The sequence below is a fragment of the Mesocricetus auratus genome, unplaced genomic scaffold (genome assembly GCF_017639785.1).
Source record: "Mesocricetus auratus isolate SY011 unplaced genomic scaffold, BCM_Maur_2.0 Super-Scaffold_100021, whole genome shotgun sequence".
In the NCBI taxonomy this organism is placed as follows: Eukaryota; Metazoa; Chordata; class Mammalia; order Rodentia; family Cricetidae; genus Mesocricetus; species Mesocricetus auratus.
Window position 1 is genome coordinate 6,767,953 of NW_024429202.1, and position 18,066 is coordinate 6,786,018.

At 50.4% G+C, this 18,066-nt stretch overlaps 1 protein-coding gene across 19 annotated transcripts in view; it reads right to left on the reverse strand.

Annotated features, from left to right (window-relative positions):
* Positions 1–11,727, reverse strand: part of Trerf1 (transcriptional regulating factor 1) — a 223,987-nt gene extending 212,260 nt beyond the window's left edge. For 11 of the 19 annotated variants that reach the window (XM_013115119.3, XM_013115125.3, XM_040729492.1 and 8 more), the window contains exons 1-2: positions 11,096–11,201; positions 10,592–10,676 (exon numbers count right to left, since the gene is read on the reverse strand). The gene's annotated coding sequence lies outside the window, so the exon portion shown is untranslated. Of the gene's footprint in view, positions 1–10,591; positions 10,677–10,942; positions 11,007–11,095; positions 11,202–11,316; positions 11,376–11,455; positions 11,490–11,534 lie in introns of those variants that run through there. The other 8 variants (XM_040729488.1, XM_013115116.3, XM_040729490.1 and 5 more) reach the window with 5 other exon arrangements.
* Between the last annotated feature and the right edge of the window lie 6,339 nt (positions 11,728–18,066).

Genomic DNA, 18,066 nt, shown 5'->3' on the forward strand with positions numbered 1-18,066 from the left:
AAGAGGTCGTGAGGTCCCCGGGTTCGTTCTCATGATTAACCACCCAGTTCCAACCACAGAGACAAGCAGGCCAAGAGCTCTGTTTGAAATGTGGCACCTCCTACAGCTACGAACCTTAGGGGAACACTGAAATTACACAAATTATCCTTGGATATTAACTCTTATCTTTTTCCCTTTCTAAAAAAAAAAAAAAGGAAAAACAAAAACACAAAACAAAAACACTTTCCAAGGGATTAGATTGGATACTATTCCCCAAAGACCAAAAAGAGTCCTTGATGGGGCTATGCTATGACAAAGACACAACCACCCAGGAACTAGTGTTTCTCAAGCCAACTGTCCAGGGCCCTGTTATGTCTCAAGGTCAGAGACCGGAGCCCTGAGGCCACAGTGAGGATCATTGACCTGTCCTGGTAACCCAATGAGAGGGATCTAGCTGCCACACTGTCAAAGTCAAGTTCTGGCCTTAACCAAAAGAAACCAAAAAGCCGTGGGCTCCAGAATAACTGCTGAAGTAGGCAATCTAAGTTTTCAAAATACAACGTTCGGGGCTGGAAGGGTGGCTCAGTGGTTAAGTGCAAAGGTGATCTTGCAGAGGACCTGGGTTCAAGTCCCAGCACCCACATGGCACACACAATCCTCTGTTAAGTCTGGTTCCAGAGGACCCAACACCCTCTCTGTCCTCCAAGGGGCACTGCACGCATGTGGTCCACAGACATACACACGGGCAAACCCACACACACACGAGAAAGGAAATAGAAATGTGATGTTCCAACCTGCTTAAATCTTTGGAGGATTAGCTCACCGGAGGGGCAAGCCCTAACACCCACGCCACCTTCCCAGCTTCCGTGACCCGGTGCCCGTGTTTGTGCCACACCCTTGTTGAGCACCACACGTGACTATGAGAGACATCACAAGCACGAGTCATACAAGTCACCAGCTACACATTTGGCTCAGTCCCGCCTCCTTCCTTCCTTCCTTCCTTCCTTCCTTCCTTCCTTCCTTCCTTCCTCCTCCCTCCCTCCCTCCCTCCCTCTGTTTCAGTTCCAGTGCTGTGGACTGAACACAGCCTGGAGCCCGCTGAACACACAATTCTGCCCCACTAACTATGGCAGCAATCCGTACTCTTTTTCTGTTTTGTTTTAGAGATGAGGTCTCACGATGTAGCCTTGGCTGCTCTAGAATTTACTATGTAGTCCGACTAGTCTGTAACTCACGGGGTCCTCTCCCTCCCTCGCCCCACTGAGTGAGTGCTGCGATTACAGGCCTGCTCTGTCATGTTCAGCATTCAATTTCTTCATTTAAAGAAAGGTTGGGCTTCTTGTTGTGGTTGTTGTATTTTTGTTTTGTTTTGCTTTTTTGAGGAACGGATCATCGGATAACTTGGGGGAGTCTCTCCTTCCACCAAGTGGGCTCAGGGACTGAATTTCAGGCTTGGAGGCAGGCACCACACCCACCAAGCCATCTCACTGGCCATCGATTTTTTAACACTTTTTCCTTTCCCTACTTTTCCTCTTAGTTCCTCTTTAACTTATGGACTGCGGATGCAGGTGTCTTGGAGATAAGTCAGTTAGCAGGAGTCTGTTTTCTCCCTCCACCACATGTGTCCCAAGAAACTCCGACCGTCAGGGTTAGCAGCAAGCACCTTTGCCCACTCCGACCGTCGGGGTTAGCAGCAAGCACCTTTGCCCACTCCGACCGTCGGGGTTAGCAGCAAGCACCTTTGCCCACTCCGACCTCCCGGAAGCCCTCAGTTTTACTTCTCATGCCTCGTTTTCCTCTGCTGTCTGTTTGGTGGTATTCTGACTTTGTTTTCATTTGATTTGGTTTGGATGTTTTGAGATAGGGCCACACTATGTAGCCCATACTGGCCTCAAACTCACTACGATCCTCCTGCCTCAGTCAGCTGCTGGAGTTACAGGTTATGCTGTCGCCAAAAGAACGTCCAGAACTGCAAGATTCTAGGTGGATGCCTGTCAGGGTGGCACTCACTTCCTTGTGAGTCAGCTCTTCATCAAGTATTGCCCTCTCTCCAGCAACATCAAACTGTAATCAACGCCCTGCTGCTTCAAACTACATGCATCCCCACACAGACAGCATAGCATTCCCCACAGGTACAGGAAGTCACTTCAGCATTCCCCACAGGTACAGGAAGTCGCTTCAGCATTCCCCACAGGTACAGGAAGTCGCTTCAGCATTTCCCACACAGATACAGGAAGTCACTTCAGCATTCCCCACAGGTACAGGAAGTCGCTTCAGCATTTCCCACAGGTACAGGAAGTCACTTCAGCATTCCCCACAGGTACAGGAAGCCGCTTCAGCATTCCCCACAGGTACAGGAAGTCGCTTCAGCATTTCCCACACAGATACAGGAAATCACTTCAGCATTCCCCACAGGTACAGGAAGTCACTTCAGCATTTCCCACAGGTACAGGAAGTCGCTTCAGCATTCCCCACAGATACAGGAAGTCACTTCAGCATTCCCCACAGGTACAGGAAGTCACTTCAGCATTTCCCACACAGATACAGGAAGTCGCTTCAGCATTCCCCACAGGTACAGGAAGTCGCTTCAGCATTTCCCACACAGATACAGGAAGTCGCTTCAGCATTCCCCACAGGTACAGGAAGCCGCTTCAGCATTCCCCACAGGTACAGGAAGTCGCTTCAGCATTTCCCACACAGATACAGGAAATCACTTTGGCATTTCCCACATAGACAGAGGAAGTCACTTTGGCATTTCCCACATAGATACAGGAAGGCTCTTCAGCATTTCCCCACATAGATACAGGAAGTCGCTTCATCCATGGTGTAATGAAATCTCACTGGCAATTCGAGGCAGTGAGGTCAATGGAGTTCATTACGCCAGCCTATCGTCTTTTGGGTGTGGTTAAAATTTTCATCATGAAGATAATTTTAAGATAAATAATTTGAGACTCACCCTCTACGGCAGACAACAGAATTCCACATAGTATTCCACATACATAGGATGGATTTTTAAACTGGAAATGACTTTCCAATATACGCAGCGAGGCTGAAGGCCTGTTTACTCTAGAGTCGACTTTGAGGCAATGACATTACTGAATACAGACTGCTAAGGCTTAGAGGACCCGTGAGAGGGCCCAGCGGGTGCGGGAGCCTGCTGCCAAGCTGAAGGACTTGACTCAATTCCCTCCTTGAGACCCACGTAGTAGGAGAAGAGAACCAACCAAGTCCCATAAGTTTTCACATATACACACATACATATACATACTAAATAAATAAATAACCGAAAATACAAATCTATATATATACATATCTGGAGCCTACAACCAGCCTTCCTGGGTAGCCTTCAAGGTTCCTCTGAACATGACTCACAGGGTTCTTTGAGGAACAAATCGATTTTCCTTTGGGTAGACAGTCTCATCATCACTTTCTGCCTACAGAATCTGGGTTTGAGCCTGTCGTGGCTGGCATTTCTCAGCCAGCATTTCTAACGCCAGACCTTGGACCACAAGAGTAGTCTCAACCAAGAGGATGAACAAAAATCCAAACCGAAAGTGGCTTCAAGGAGGTAGAAAGAGTAGGAGGAGGTTCAGAGAGCAGCTCTTGGAGTAGCTTTGGGGACTACAGACAGAGCTTCAGGTTTCATGTCTGAAGGGACGACGGATCTGAAACAGGCCACCCCACTGCAGTCTGGATGTGAAGCCTTGCAAACTCCATGCTTTCCACACGCTGATTCCATCCCACACAGCTGCAGGAGGGGAGGAGACAGGAGGTGTCAACCTCCCATTAGACATTGCAGAAGCACAACTGGACCTCACCTCAGATCTTCACAGGCCTTCCTCACGCACCCCCGGCCACACAGACTGGCAGAAAGAGCCAGCACAGACGTACGGCCTGTGGTCTGGAGATACCTCGAACTCCTCAGGCAGAAGAAAATAACCTTGGACTTCAGGCCTCCAGCCTCCACCTCTCTGGTGTGTGCCACCACACCAGACGGACGCAGTGGCAGGCAACTGAACCAGCCAGGCAAGCGCTTTACCAAAATGTTCAGTATGGGGTTTTGTTTGTCTGTTTTTGTTTCTGAGCTCAAAACACATAACACAATGCCTCACCTCTTCAACAAGGCTGAAAAAAAATCTCAGAGGTCTTTTTCTTGTCATAGTTGGCAACTAAATCGAAAGGAAGGTCCAAAGAATTAGCTGAAGACTTCCTTAAGCAAAAGTAACCTGCCCTTCCCTCGGGGCTGCCCAGTAATGCAGCCAAATGATCAGAAAACGCAGTGGAACTCTGATGCAGTTTTAACCCTTGGAGTATCTGGTCAGTGTCAAGTTCTGAGGCTGGACCCTTCCCAAGGACCGCACAGCTCAGCCTGGGGTACAGGAAAGCTGAGCGGAGCATCAGAGTCCTCACAGAGCTCCCGCCTGCCCACCCACACCTTCACTGTGGTAGGCTGTGCCCTAGCCACAGGGAGGAGGATGCCCCTTCCCCCTGTAAAAGCTCTATCCTCCCCTCAGACTGGCTGGACAGCGTCTTCAGCTGACCCCACCGTTTCTTAAGACAGCCGCCCGCCTCCTCGGACCTTTCCCAGCACACAAACACATCATCCCTTTCAAAGCAGAAGCGAACACACAAAAGCACGTTCTTTCACGCAGAGTCCTTTAGCCCCCAGCCCACCTTCCACCCTTCTCTATAACGGACAAATCTGGCCAAAGGCGTGCCATCTGAGCCACACCCTTCCCATCCAGAACTCTCAAACGTGCTCCTACTCCACTCCAGATCCGCCAAACCTGACTCTTCCCAAAGCCACCAACAGACTCCATTTGTCAAATCCCATGGTGTCTTTTCTGGTCTTACCAACTTCACAAGCATGAAACTTTTTTACTTTTTTTTTTTTTTTTTGTCTCAATGCTAGGGTGTATGGGTAGAGGTCAAAGGACAACTTTAGGGAGTCAGTTCAATTCTCTCATTCCACAACGTGGTCCCTCTCAACCATCTCACTGGCCCTTCATGAGTATCGCACGCATGCACACGCACACTCACACGCACTCACGCACACACAGGCACACACGCACACTCACTCACACTCACTCACACACGTGCACACGTGCACTCACTCACACGCACTCACACACTCACTCACACGCACTCTCACACACAGGCACGCACACGCACACACGTCTGAGCTGGTGATGCAGCTCAGTGCTACAGCACCTGTCCCGCATGTGCGAGGCTTTATTTAGTTTCACACTAAAAATAGGAGGCAGAAATCCAAACCCACTGGGCTCTGAATGGCCAGCTCAAGCTGCCTTTTGTCCCCCCTTTATCTACGACCACTCCTTTGCCTGGCCCCCAGTCTTCCCTCACCCTCCTCAAGGGAGCTGCTTCAGGTCTCTGTCCGAGCCACTAATTCACCAGAGCATTGACCAGTTTGCAGCACCCACCCTTGCCCATGCCCCCATCCCAGACAGTCAGGGTGTGAGGGGTGAGGGCAGAGAAAGAACCATGCCTTTAATCACCAAGACTCCCGACTCGAGACTTGCAAACAGCGTGTGCTCAATAAATAATAAGTTAACAGGGCTGAACCTACTCAGCAGTTAAGAGCGCTGGTTGCTCTTGCAGAGGGCCCAAGTTCAATTCCAGCACCCACATGGGAACTCACAACCACCCATAACTCCAGTTCCAGGGGATCCAATGCCCTCTTCTGGCCACTGGGGGCACCAAGCATGCTCAAGATACACAGATGCACACACAAATAGACATAAAAGCAAATAGACCTTAAAAAAAAAGAAGAGTAAGTAACTGCTAAATGTATAAAGAAAACCAGGGCTTCTCAAGGCAGAACTACTACTACTACTAATAATAATAATAATAGTTACCACTATTATGTGAACCTCAAAATTTTCACAGCCATTTAGACCCAAAGGTTGTCTCTTCTCTTCTTCCCTTAAACATGTTTTCGGGGTCAGCAGCCCAGTGTGCCGGCTCTACTCCTAGTTTAGTGTCCTCTATGAGGAAACAAACAAACACAAATGTTCAATTCCTCGGTCCAAATTACTGTAATTTGAATTTGAATTTCTTAGAAAACATCACGGGGAGCCGGGCGTTGGTGGCGCACGCCTTTAATCCCAGCACTCGGGAGGCAGAGGCAGGCGGATCTCTGTGAGTTCGAGACCAGCCTGGTCTACAGAGCGAGTTCCAGGACAGCCTCCAAAGCCACAGAGAAACCCTGTCTCGAAAAACCAAAAACCAAAAAAAAAAAAAAAAAAGAAAACATCACGGGGGGGTTTTTTGGTGGTAGTGTCTGTCCTTTAACTTGGAAGAGAGAGACATGGCGCAACTCACACATAAAAACCCAACTAGGCCTCCAAAACAATACAGAGAAACCCTGTCTCATAAAAACCAAAAAAAAAAAAAAAACCCCAACTAGTTATTAAAATGCAAGGCAGGGGGTATGGCTCAGTGGGCAAAGTCGTGACTGTTACACAAGCGTGAGGACCTGAGTTCAGATACAGGGGGAAAAAGGGAACATGATGGTGGATGGCTGTAATCCCAGCATACAGGAGACAGACACAGGAAGATGGATTCCGGAGCTCACTGGCCAGCCACGGGATGAGTGAGAATCAGTGAGAAATTCCGTGGCTAAATTCAAAGTACACAAAGGGCCAGGGAGAGGGCTGACTACGTAAGGGAACACGACACCAAGCCTGAAGAGCTAAGTTTGATCCCCAGAAGCCGCAGAATGGAGGCAGAGAACCCACTTCCACACGTTGTCATCTGACCTCCGCACACAAGCAGTAGTACCCAAAGACACAAATAAATAAAGTTAAACAAGTAAATAAGGGGACAGAGCAAATGAGGAAGACGCACAAATAACATCGACCTCTGGTTTGGTCATGTACACACCTGCACACACACTCTCACACACACACACTTGCACACACCACCCTAAAAAGCATCCCAGTAACTGCAATCTGGCTGTTTTTAGTCCCTTCCCTAGAAAAAAAAATCTCAACTGCATTTTAGTATCATCAGTTCCTTTCCAATATGAAAATCTAAAATTACGGTTAGCTCACAAGATTCATGGAGATTGTCGCCCTCTTCCCTGCTCAGCCACACAGCTTTCTGAGTTCAGAAATGAGCCGAGGTCCACTTCCCTCAGGACAGAACAACCTCTTATTATTCAGCCTGGGGTCTAGAGCACCTGTCTCTGCACGTGCACACACACACACACACACACATGTCAGCATCCAAAGTCAGTAACAAAATCAAGAACTTTCTCCCAAAATGCCCACATGGCATAAAGCACCCGGAAGTGACCACACATCATCAATAAGAACCCTATCACTGCCCAGACAAATCACAATATCCCACGCGTGACTTCTTCACAGTTAAGGCCACACTGGACTTTTGGGTGCCCTTCTCCTCCCCGAAGCTGCCTGCTGCCTGGGAGCAACAGCTTAATTAACCTAAGCTTGACTAAGCATTAGATCATGAAGCCAGCTGGCTGGAGAGGGAACTTCTCTGATGAACTAAAATTATTTTGGGTGCCTGAAAGTACAAGCTCCCTCTCCATTAGCACACATAATTAGGATTTTTTTAAATATATCTACAACAGGGTTGGAGAGGTGGCCCAGCACTTAAGAGCACCTACTGCTCTTCCAGACAGCCTGAGTTTGATTTTGGAACAGGAGGTTCGCCACTGCCTGGAACTCCAGCTCCAGGGGACCGGACACCTCTGGCCTCTGCAGGCATCTACAGTCAGGCGCACACACGCAGCCTCGTGCACATGCACACAATTTAAAGTAATTTCAAAAATAAATCTGTAGAGTGAATGAGTGAATGAACGAATGAATGAATGAATCTACAGCAGTGGCAGGCCCTCCTAAGTGATGGCTTGCATGTGATGGCACGGTCGCCAGGCTGCTCAAGGGCTTTTGTGGAATGCCAACGCACAAATCCATTTCTCCATGAGAAGACAAAAACAGAAGTTAATCAACTCGCCCCGAGTCCATGAAGCAATTTGGCCGTTGGCCCAGGAAGACGCTGTCAAGAGCTCTCTGGGTCCTCACTCCACACAACACAAGTTTAAAGCTAGAACCCAAAGATCTAGCCTTTTAAAACTAGTAGTAATAACCCCCAAATGCAGAAACAGCTAGAAATTGATACCCTCTCTACTTTTCTCTTCAGAGACCTCTGCCCCTGCCCTGAGCATCCAGCCACCTTGGAAGTTCAGCACTTCACAAATCCCCACAAACCTGAGTCAACTCCTAAATGCGGTTCAGTACTTCTTACCCCACAGACTTCATGGGGCATTCTTCTAGACACGACACACACACACCCGAGAAAAGCCAAACTATCCACCAAGGAAGGAAAAGAAACTCTAAATAAGCTTTGTTTTCGAGCCCACACATTTATATATGCAGCGCAGAGCACGACACCCTGTCCCCTCTCTGTAATTTAAACTCTGAACTCGACAAAAACCACAGGCCCGAGCCAGTTAACAGAGAGTTTTCTGCACTGCTCACAGAGGGACTGTTTTCACAGCAAGCTCGTGGAAATACTCTCTGATATTAACATGTGGACGCCTGCTCACCAAGCTGTGAAAAGACCCATGTTCACCCTGGAACCTGCAAAATTAATATTCTCCACACTTCTAATGCATACGGCAAAAGTTCTCTCTCTCTCTCTCTCTCTCTCTCTCTCTCTCTCTCTCTCTCTCTCTCTCTATCTGTCTGTCTCTGTCTCTCTCTCTGTCTCTCTCTCTCTCTCTCTGCCTCCCCAAGCTGCCTTCTAAACAATCAGTTGGCAAAATTGGACATGCTGAAAAGGGCGGGGCCCAAGGGGTGTGTCACTCCGGGTATCAATTCCCGTAAATCAAATCCCACACTCATCACAATATTTTAAAGAGAATGAATTATGATTCTTGGGCCTTCAAACCTTTATCATCAGGAGAACATTCTCAGTTGAACGGAGGTGGGGGTGGATACTGTGACTTGATTAATGGCCAAAACAAGACAATAAAATAAATTCCATAAATGTTAAGAGAGGGGGAAAAAAAGAAAGACCTGAATGACTGCTCTTGGCTTCCAGTTAGACATGTAAATAATTCCACCCTGGAATAAACACACACGAGGAATTCTTATTTACTCTCCCAGCACATACACCAATCAGGCTCACCGGGTTAAAGATAACAGCTAATTTGTTTAGCTAATACCTAGTTGGGAACATGTGATAGGCAGCACTAATGTTTCTAACTAACTCAACTCTCAAACTGCCAAATATCAACCCCCAGTCCTGAAATCTGATGGCAAGAAAGAAAAAAAAAAACATGGAGGGGGTTTCGTTTTTTAACCCATTTTTCCCCGCTAGGATAAAAATCTGTTTACATAACTAGGGAAGGCTTAACTGACTTTAGTCAGCCCCAGTGTGGTTGGTTATTGCCTTGGCCCTCCTAGCCAGTTCCTGACCAGAGCACCCCCCTCCCTGCTCAAATGATCCTGGCCAAGTTCAACTCCCAGCACCAGCACCCATCAAAGAAAAAGTATCTGCAGGAACCAATAGGCTGGGCGCCAAGAAGGCAAGGAAGAGAAGGGAAAGACAGCTGCTTTAACTAGCTAAGCTCTGGAAATCCAGCATCTTGTCCTAGCGGGCCAGACAACACACTTCCACACAGGACTCCTGCACGGGACTCCTGCCGGAAAAGTACGCATGGAGCAGAAGACTGACGACCACCGAGACCACCTAAACTCCTTCCTTTAAAAAAATTTACCTCTATTGCCTGAGGAAAAGACCAGCAAAACTGCTTCAACCAGGCCGTGCCTGGACTGCTCACTCCGAAGCATGGCTTCCACATTTCACAAGGCAGTTCAAGGCCATGAGAGACCAAGCACTCACTACAACACAACCCTTCACTTCCAAAGCACCGTTCGTCTGGGGAAAGTTTGACAGCAAGCGGATCCAACCGTCCAGTGGAAGGCACAGACAGGGAAGCCAGGGATGGCAGACACACATGCGCCAGGCCAGCGCTGGAGAGGCTGCCTGCCTCCGTTAGCGAAACGGTGGTTTAGTGTGTAATTTCTGCTCCTTCGCCGGCAGTAACTTCCCAGACTCCCAAACTGAAGTTGGGGAGGGAGGGGGCAAGTTTGCCTTCTGACCACTTCTCCCACCTGGGCGGCCACACTTACTCCTGGGGACTACCCTGCCCCCACAGAGCCCGCAGACGCACATACACACATATGCATCGTGTCAAAAACCCCAAAAGACACATCCCTCGGGTCCTGCGGTTTCTTGGCTGGAAGAATGAAGGCTTTATAATATACCAACCTTCAATTTCAAACCCACCACCGTCACCCTTGAAGCCGGGGTTTGCCAGTTACACCGCCCACCTCACCCCTCCCCCTTTGCTGGGATGCTGTGAGCCGGGAGAGGGAACCGGGAAGAAGGCAAGCAGGGAAAAGGCCCTGCTAACGTCCAGAAAGTAAAGAGGCCGCGGCAGACTCGTCTTTCTCTGTCCCCCGCAGGCTTCCCTCCGCACCCCGCCCCCATCTTCTTACGGAGCATCCCCCGCCCCAACTAATTTTTTTAAATGAAACTTAATAAGCTTCTCGCCTACCTTGGCTGTTTCGGCAACAAGTGCCTGGGCAATCCGACCAGACGACCAATCTCCACTTGGGGGGTGAGATGGGGGACGAGCCGAGCTGATGGAGTAATTTCAATATTAATTTATGTCAGCCGCCTTCTCGCAGCTACTCATTTACAGTACTGCCCTCAGCCTGTAAACAAATATCGCTCCGCCAGGAAACATACTCCCCAGATGCAAGCCCCTCTCCCCAAGCAGGGAACCTAGCCCCGCGCCCCTCCTTCCCACAGCACGCCCCCCTCCCCCGAGTCCCGGATGAGAAGCTCAAGGTTTTCCAAAGCACCAACTCACCACCTCCAGCCACCACCCCAGCAAGAAACTTACTCGGTCCGGTCTACGCCTCAACCCTCGCTCCAGGAAATCTCCTCTCCATATGCATTCAGCCTCCCCGCAGGAAATCTGCTCCCCCTCCCCCTCCTATATACATGCACACCCCCCCTCCTCCTCCCCACGCGCCCTCCCCAGCCAGAAACTTACTAGCTAGCGAGCAAGCGTGCAGGCTCTCTCGTTCTTGGAAACTTACTCCCAGATATAGCATCCACCAGCACCCCTCTTTTCCCCCCGCCCCCAGGCCCTGCTCCCTTCCCTGCCCTCCAACTCCAAACTCTCCGCATCCAGCCACTCTCTCCCTCCCGGTGGAAATTTGCAGCGCCCGGCTGCGCGCGTGCATCCACCCTCCTCCCCTCCAGGAAACTTACTCCCCATCTGCATGCACCGCCTCTCAGCCATCGCTTAGAGGGAAGGGGGTGTGCTGGGGAGACAGAAATACATATGTATCTCTCGCCCCTCCCCCGGCCGCAGCCCACTCAGGGCCGAGCAGCGCTAACCTGGCCTTACCTTTTTGCATGGCCCCCTCCCCGAGCCCTCCGGATCCGCTCCCCAGTACCCAACCCACCCCCTTTCACCCATTACCCACCCCTAGCAACCGTTCCTAAGCTCCTCTCGGCCTTTTTTTTTTTAAATCCAGGATGCAAATTCCTCCCCTGTCAGCAAATCGACTGTCAAATTATTTTCTTGCAAAAGGAGAAAGGCGGGGTGGAGTTGGGGGGGGAGTAAAAAGAGGGGGGCAGACAGGCGGGTAAAGGGAGGGAGAGGGACAGAGGAGGGGAAAGATATCCCTCCGCAGAGCTGGGGCTGGCGGCGGGCGGGGAAGCAGGAAGTAAGGTGTCCAGCGCGGCGGGTTCTCCGCCGCGGCCCCCGCCCGCCGCCCCTGTCCCCCGGGGCGCCGCGCTCCGGCAGGCGCGGGCCGCCGGGTGCATTGTTCGCAGCCTTCCCCTGGCCGGTGCACGGCCGACTTTTTTTTTTTTTTTTTTTTCCGCGCTCTGTGTTGTGTTTGCGTGAGCTTGCACCTTTTGTAAGCTGGCGAGTCTCTGGACGCAAGAGGAGGGGACCACGAGCCGAGGACCTGTCAGTCCCCGGAGTGCAGCCTTGTCTCAGATCCGGGGAGGGGGTGGGGGAATCGAGGCCCCCTTGGGGTGGGAGGGGGGAGAGAGCAGCTTGGTGGCCGGGAAGCTGCCGCCTTCCCACCCCGGACCGGTTGCAGGATTGCTTCCTGCGTCTCCGTCGCGGTTATTGTAAAAGGCGCGTTGCAAATCTAACGACTCGGGTTGGGAGATTTTTTTTGTTGTTTATTTAAGGCTTTGCAAAGATGCCAAGGTCCGGGAGGGCTGCAGGAAGGGGTTGTGCCTCGAGCCCTCACCACCACCGCACCCCGGCCTCTGTGAGGCCTGGGGGGTGCTCCCGGGAAGGGATCTGCGAGCTCTGGAGAGGCTCGCGCCTCCATCCTCTGCCCCATGGGGGCGGGGAGAGGACTCCATCTCCACCGGGCCTGGGAGGGATGTTGCCTAGGAGAGAGGCGGGCAGGAGGGAGGGAAGAGAGGAGGGGGCGCGGGTGCGGCCCTGCGTCCGCCCCTCGCCGTGCGCCATGACTGTGGAACGTGGTGCCGGGGAGGAGGGCCCGCCGCCGGGGGGCCGCCCGGGGCTGCTCCGCATTGGTTGCAGAAACCCGAGCCCTGGAGTCGCTCCCCCTCCTTGGGCTTGTCTCCTCCTCCTGCTCTGCGGGGGAAAACCGCTGCACCCAAACCGAGAGCAGCTGCGAGCAAGGGGGCAGGGCGCCGGCTGGCAGGCTAACCGAGGGTTCGAACCTCCCTCGGGGGTCGCTGGTCTCGGAGATGGGACTGGACCCGAGCAAAACCTGGTACCGGGGCTGCAGATCAGGCCAGGTGCCACGACCCTAGACCAACATCCCGGCATCTTCAGCCATCTCCCTGCTTCTTTTCTGGTCTGAGGAAATGTGCACCAAAGATAGTTCAACCTAACCAGCCACCTCGCGCGGAGATCTGGGCATCGGTCTCCGAGAATCCCAGGTCTCTCTCTCTCTCTCTCTCTCTCTCTCTCTCTCTCTCTCTCTCTCTCTCTCTCTCTCTCTCTCTCTCTCTCTCTCTCTCTCTCTCTCTCTCTCTCTCTCTCTCTCTCTGCTCTACCCCCCCGCCACGAGGAAAAGTTACGCCATCCTTTCGCTCCGCAGTATGGATCGTTGTGCCACTGTCCCCCATCCACTCCACCCCCACTCGGGCTCCGGGTGTGAACGGCGGGAGAAAGACTATATGGGAGCTTAAAGCATGAGGTCATGGGTTGAAGAGGCTGCTGCCAAAAGCAGCGGAGGTGGTGTGTGTGCGCGTGCGTGTGTGGGTGTGTTTGGAGGGGTAACGGTTCTCCATCTTCAGCACTGGAAAGCCCTCCCATCTAATCCTATAGATTCTAAGACACCTGAACTAGAGAGGTCCCCTGAAAGAAACAGGAAGGGGCTCGGGTCTGTTTAGCTCAGTGAACCTCTGGTCCTTTCAACTAAGCAAAGAGCGCTTGGGGACAGAGAACAGGGCGCAGGGGGGCATAGCCCTACTTTCTCAATCCCCTCCTCCCATCAGGACTGCCGCCCTTGAGTTCCACACTCCAGTTTACTGTCCTTTAAACCCTGCAAGTTCCTCCCGGCTGCTCGCAGAATACAGCAGGTTCTGAAGCAACCCCTCCCCCCGGGGTGGGGGGGGTGGGGTTTGCGTCTGCAGCCCTCTCTTCTGTCGTAAGCCTTGTCATTGCTTTATACCGCAGTGGGGGCTTCCTAAGCATTCGCCTACCCGATTTTTCTAGACCTTGTTGGACAGCCAACGTTCCAGGCCACTGTCCCTATCTCCAAGAAGCCTTTCAGAAGTTACACACCTTCATCTCTAACTCCCCAGGGTTGGCGGGTCTTTCTCTAGACCCTCTGGCAGCCTGGCTGAAAGGAAAGCCCTTTGCTAAGCTTGAGAGCCACCACTGCCCGGAAGCTGATGTCCTCTGAGGGAGTTAACTTCGATCAAACCTTCTGAACCCTTGGTTTCCTCGAGAGACCTTGAAGAAAGCAGTACCTGCAAACCTGAGCTCCCTCGCCTCCAAACACCAGCACACAAGCCCATATTCCACCAGGAGAGGAAAGGCCTCGATAAGGAACCTGAACAGATAAGGAGTCCCCAGCTGCAGACTATATTAACTGGCCCCAGGTCACATACAGACATGTACAACCCAGGTTTGCAGGGGCTCCTAGACCACAGGCTGCAGAAGGCTGGAGACTTGCCTCCACACAGCTACCTTCCCAACACCGTGCTCACTTAGTCCACCAGGTTCATTCGGAGCAGAGAGGCAGTACTGTTAAATAGTTAGACCAGCAGACTTTGAGCAACCTCAATAAATTGACATGGTGGGGCTTAGAGGAGTTAATATTTACAATCCTTAAAACAGTGTGACAAGTTCTTGTTTGTTTTTAAATGGAGTCTGGTCACACACACACCAAACACTCTAGGAAATTATATTCCCAGAATCTGAAATTATTGAACAAAATTATGTTTGCCCTAAGTGATTGGAAAATAATAAAGACGTAGATAATAGAAAGATCAATGAAATCAACTCTTTTTTTTTACACTTTTTTTATTTTATGTGTATCTGATCAGAGCATGGAGGTCAAAGGACAACTCATCGCAATTGGTTCTCATCGTCCACCAAGTGGGGTCCAGGGGTCAGACTCAGGTCATCAGGCTTTGTAGGAGGCACCTTTACTCGCTGAGTCATCTCACCAGGCCTTGATGGATGAAATGGACTCTTAAAGGCAACCTACAGGGTGAGATACTCAGTCCCCCATGAGGGGATTGTAATTAAATTCAGTCTGGGCTTTACTATGCACTTAATCTGTGGTTGGCTGGTTGGTTGGTTGGTCGGTTGGCTGGTAATGACAGAATCTCACTATGTAAGCCTAGCTATCCTGAAACTCTCTGTGTAGCTCACGATGGCCTCGAACTCACAGAGATCCACCTGCCTCTGACTCCCAAGTGCTGGGATCAAAGGCACCACACCCTGGTATGAATTTTTTAAAATGAGAGTCAAGGGGTTAGAGTCATGGCTCATGGGTTAAGAATGTTGACTATTCTTCCAGAGGATCTGGGTTCAATTCCCTGCACCCACACGGTGGTACACGACCATCAGTAACTCCAGTCCCGGGGTCTGACGTCCTCTGGTCTCCATGGTACTGCATATGTGTGGTGCACAGACATGCATGGAGGCAAAACACTCATAAACATAAAATTTTTTAAAAATAAAGAGAAAGAGAGAAAGTCAGAGAGGGGATGGCTGATATTAAAATATTACCTCAGATCTTTTTAACTGAATCAAACTAAAAGGCATCCTAACCCTGTGCACAGCGGCCCCTGGAGATGGAAGCCCCAAAACCACTGCACAAACTATGTAAACTGTCAGAGCTTGATCAATTCTTGGCACTTATCCCATGGTAAGACTCTCTTAAATGGGATTTCTCCTCCTCCTCCTCCTCCTCCTCCTCCTCCTCCTCCTCCTCCTCCTCCTCCATTCATTCACATGGTACCAGATTTAAATCAACAGCAAGAAGTCTACTCTCCATGCTCTACACCGTCCACTCCATTTTCCCAAGGCAGAAGCAAACAGGTTTACAAGGGGAAGACATGTCCAGCTGCTTTCCAGGGGAGACCATGCAAGACTCTTGCGATGTCTGTTTAAATCATTATGCACAGTTCTCTTTTGCCTGCCCTGGTGGGGTCACCTCCTTTCTCCCTCCCTTCCCACCCCCTTAGCCTCAAACAGACTCTGCTAATGACAGTTACCTGAGCTACTGACAAACGAAAATTATTGACTAGTTTTTGTGTCCTTCGCCTCAACACTAATAACCACTACCATTTATTGAGCACTGTGAGTGCATGCATGAGTGTGTGGGTGAGTGTGTGCATGTGTGTGTGTGTGTGTGTGTGCGCGCGCGCGTGTCCTTGTGGGTGTATGCTGGGTATACTTTCATGTGTATACACATTCACGTGACAGCCAGGCATCTTCAACAACCTCTCCTCACCTTATTTTTTGAGGCAGGGTCTCCCAGTGAATGTAGAGCTCCCAGTTGAGCTAAACTGCTGATCACCCACCCTCAGGGCCCCTCATGTCTGTACCTCCCCAGGATTGGGGTTACAGGCACACACCACATGCTCAGACTTTTATGTGGACACTGGGGATCTGAACTCAGGTCCTCGTGCTTGCCCACCTCCCCAGCTCCCTTCCTGAGCTCTTCCTGTACGCTAAATACTAACACAGATAATAATCTGCCTTCAGCACCATCATTACCCTCAGTTTACAGATGCAAACCGGAAAGGAGGCTGAGGGAGCCTTGTGTCATTTTCACCCACTTTCCACCAGACCTATCCGACCGTTTCCTTGCCCCTGAACTCCAGCCCTCCCAGCGCTTTGCAGCCTGGGGAAAATCTAGTAGCTTGCCTCAGAAGGAGCACCCCTCCCAAGTCTATGGACTCATCCAGTGTGCGGGAAGAAGGACCCCTCCACCCTGCTTCTTACCCCCACCCTGCTTGGTGCTCATTTTATTTGGATGTCCTGAATGTTGGTTTTCCAAAGAGAAATTTCATTGCTGAGGCCGCGTAGGTTCTTTGCCTATCTCAGGGACAGATCAGAACTGAATGAAAGATAGAAAGGCAGCCAATTTGTAACCAAAGAGAATGCTTTAGACCCAGCCAGCTTTGGTGGATTGCTCTAAGAGTAATTTTTCTGTTCTGAACTTAAGTGACTGGAATTATTTTTGTGAAGTTTTACCATTGTATGTGCATGGGTGTTTTGCCTGCACGTATGTATGTATGTGCACCATGCACATTCGTGGTGCCCAGGGAGACCAGAGGAGGATATCGGATTCCTGGGACTGGCGTGGCAGATGGTTGTGAACTGCCATGTGGGTGCCGGGACCTGAACTGGGGTCCTCAGGAAGAGCAGCTCATCCTCTTAACTGCTGAGCCATCCCTCCAGCCCCTTACGTTTCTTTTACATATGACTTTGCTCTGAAATGAAAGTTTGTCCTCTGAGAGAAAAAAAAAATCTGCATTTCAAGGAAAAGATAAGATCATCTATTTAATAACTCTCAAGAACATGAACCCTTCCATACAATTCTTTTTTTTTTTTTTTTTTGGTTTTTCAAGACAGGGTTTCTCTGTAGCTTTGGAGGCTGTCCTGGAACTCACTTTGTAGACCAGGCTGGCCTCGAACTCACAGAGATCCGCCTGCCTCTGCCTCCCAAGTGCTGGGATTAAAGGCGTGCACCACCAACGCCCAGCTTCCATACAATTCTTATCTCTGGTTGTCTCCACATATGTGCCTGCTTGTATGTACAGGTGTGCACATAAGTACTAATGTATACATGTACAGATCTGTGTGGAGGCCAAAAGACAACCCCCAAGTGGCCTGCCTCAGGCGCTATCCATCTTATTTTCTGAGACAGTGTCTTGCACTGGCCTGGAGATCGCCCATTAGGCTATAGTAGCTGGTTGGTGTGCCCCAAGGGGAACCCACCCCTTTAACCTCCTCAGCTCTGGATCTTTGGAGTGCGTTTTGGGGTCACACTCAGACCCTCATTACACTTACAAAGCAAGCACTTTCAACACGGAACTGTCAACTCCATCTTCATGCTTTTCTGTATATTAAAGGCGAAGCTTCTCAAATGCTGGAGAACTAAGAAGAGAACAAATCATGAAACAGCAAGCTTGGCAGTAGAGAGATGATGGCTCAGTGGTTAAGAGTATTTGCTGTGGGGCTGGAGAGATGGCTCAGAGGTTAAGAGCACTGGTTGCTCTTCCAGAGGTCCTGAGTTCAATTCCCAGCACCCACATGGTGGCTCACAACCATCTATGAGATCTGGTGCCCTTTATCACATAAAGTTGTATATGCAGATAGAGTACTCATATACATAAAATAAATAAATCCTTTAAAAAAGATTTACATAAAAAAAAGAGTGTTTGCTGTGCTTGCAGTGGACCAGAGTTCAGTTCCCAGCACCCACAGCGGGCAGCTCACTGCCACTTGTAACTCCAGGTCCTCAGGATCTCATACCCCTTTCTCGCCTCTGC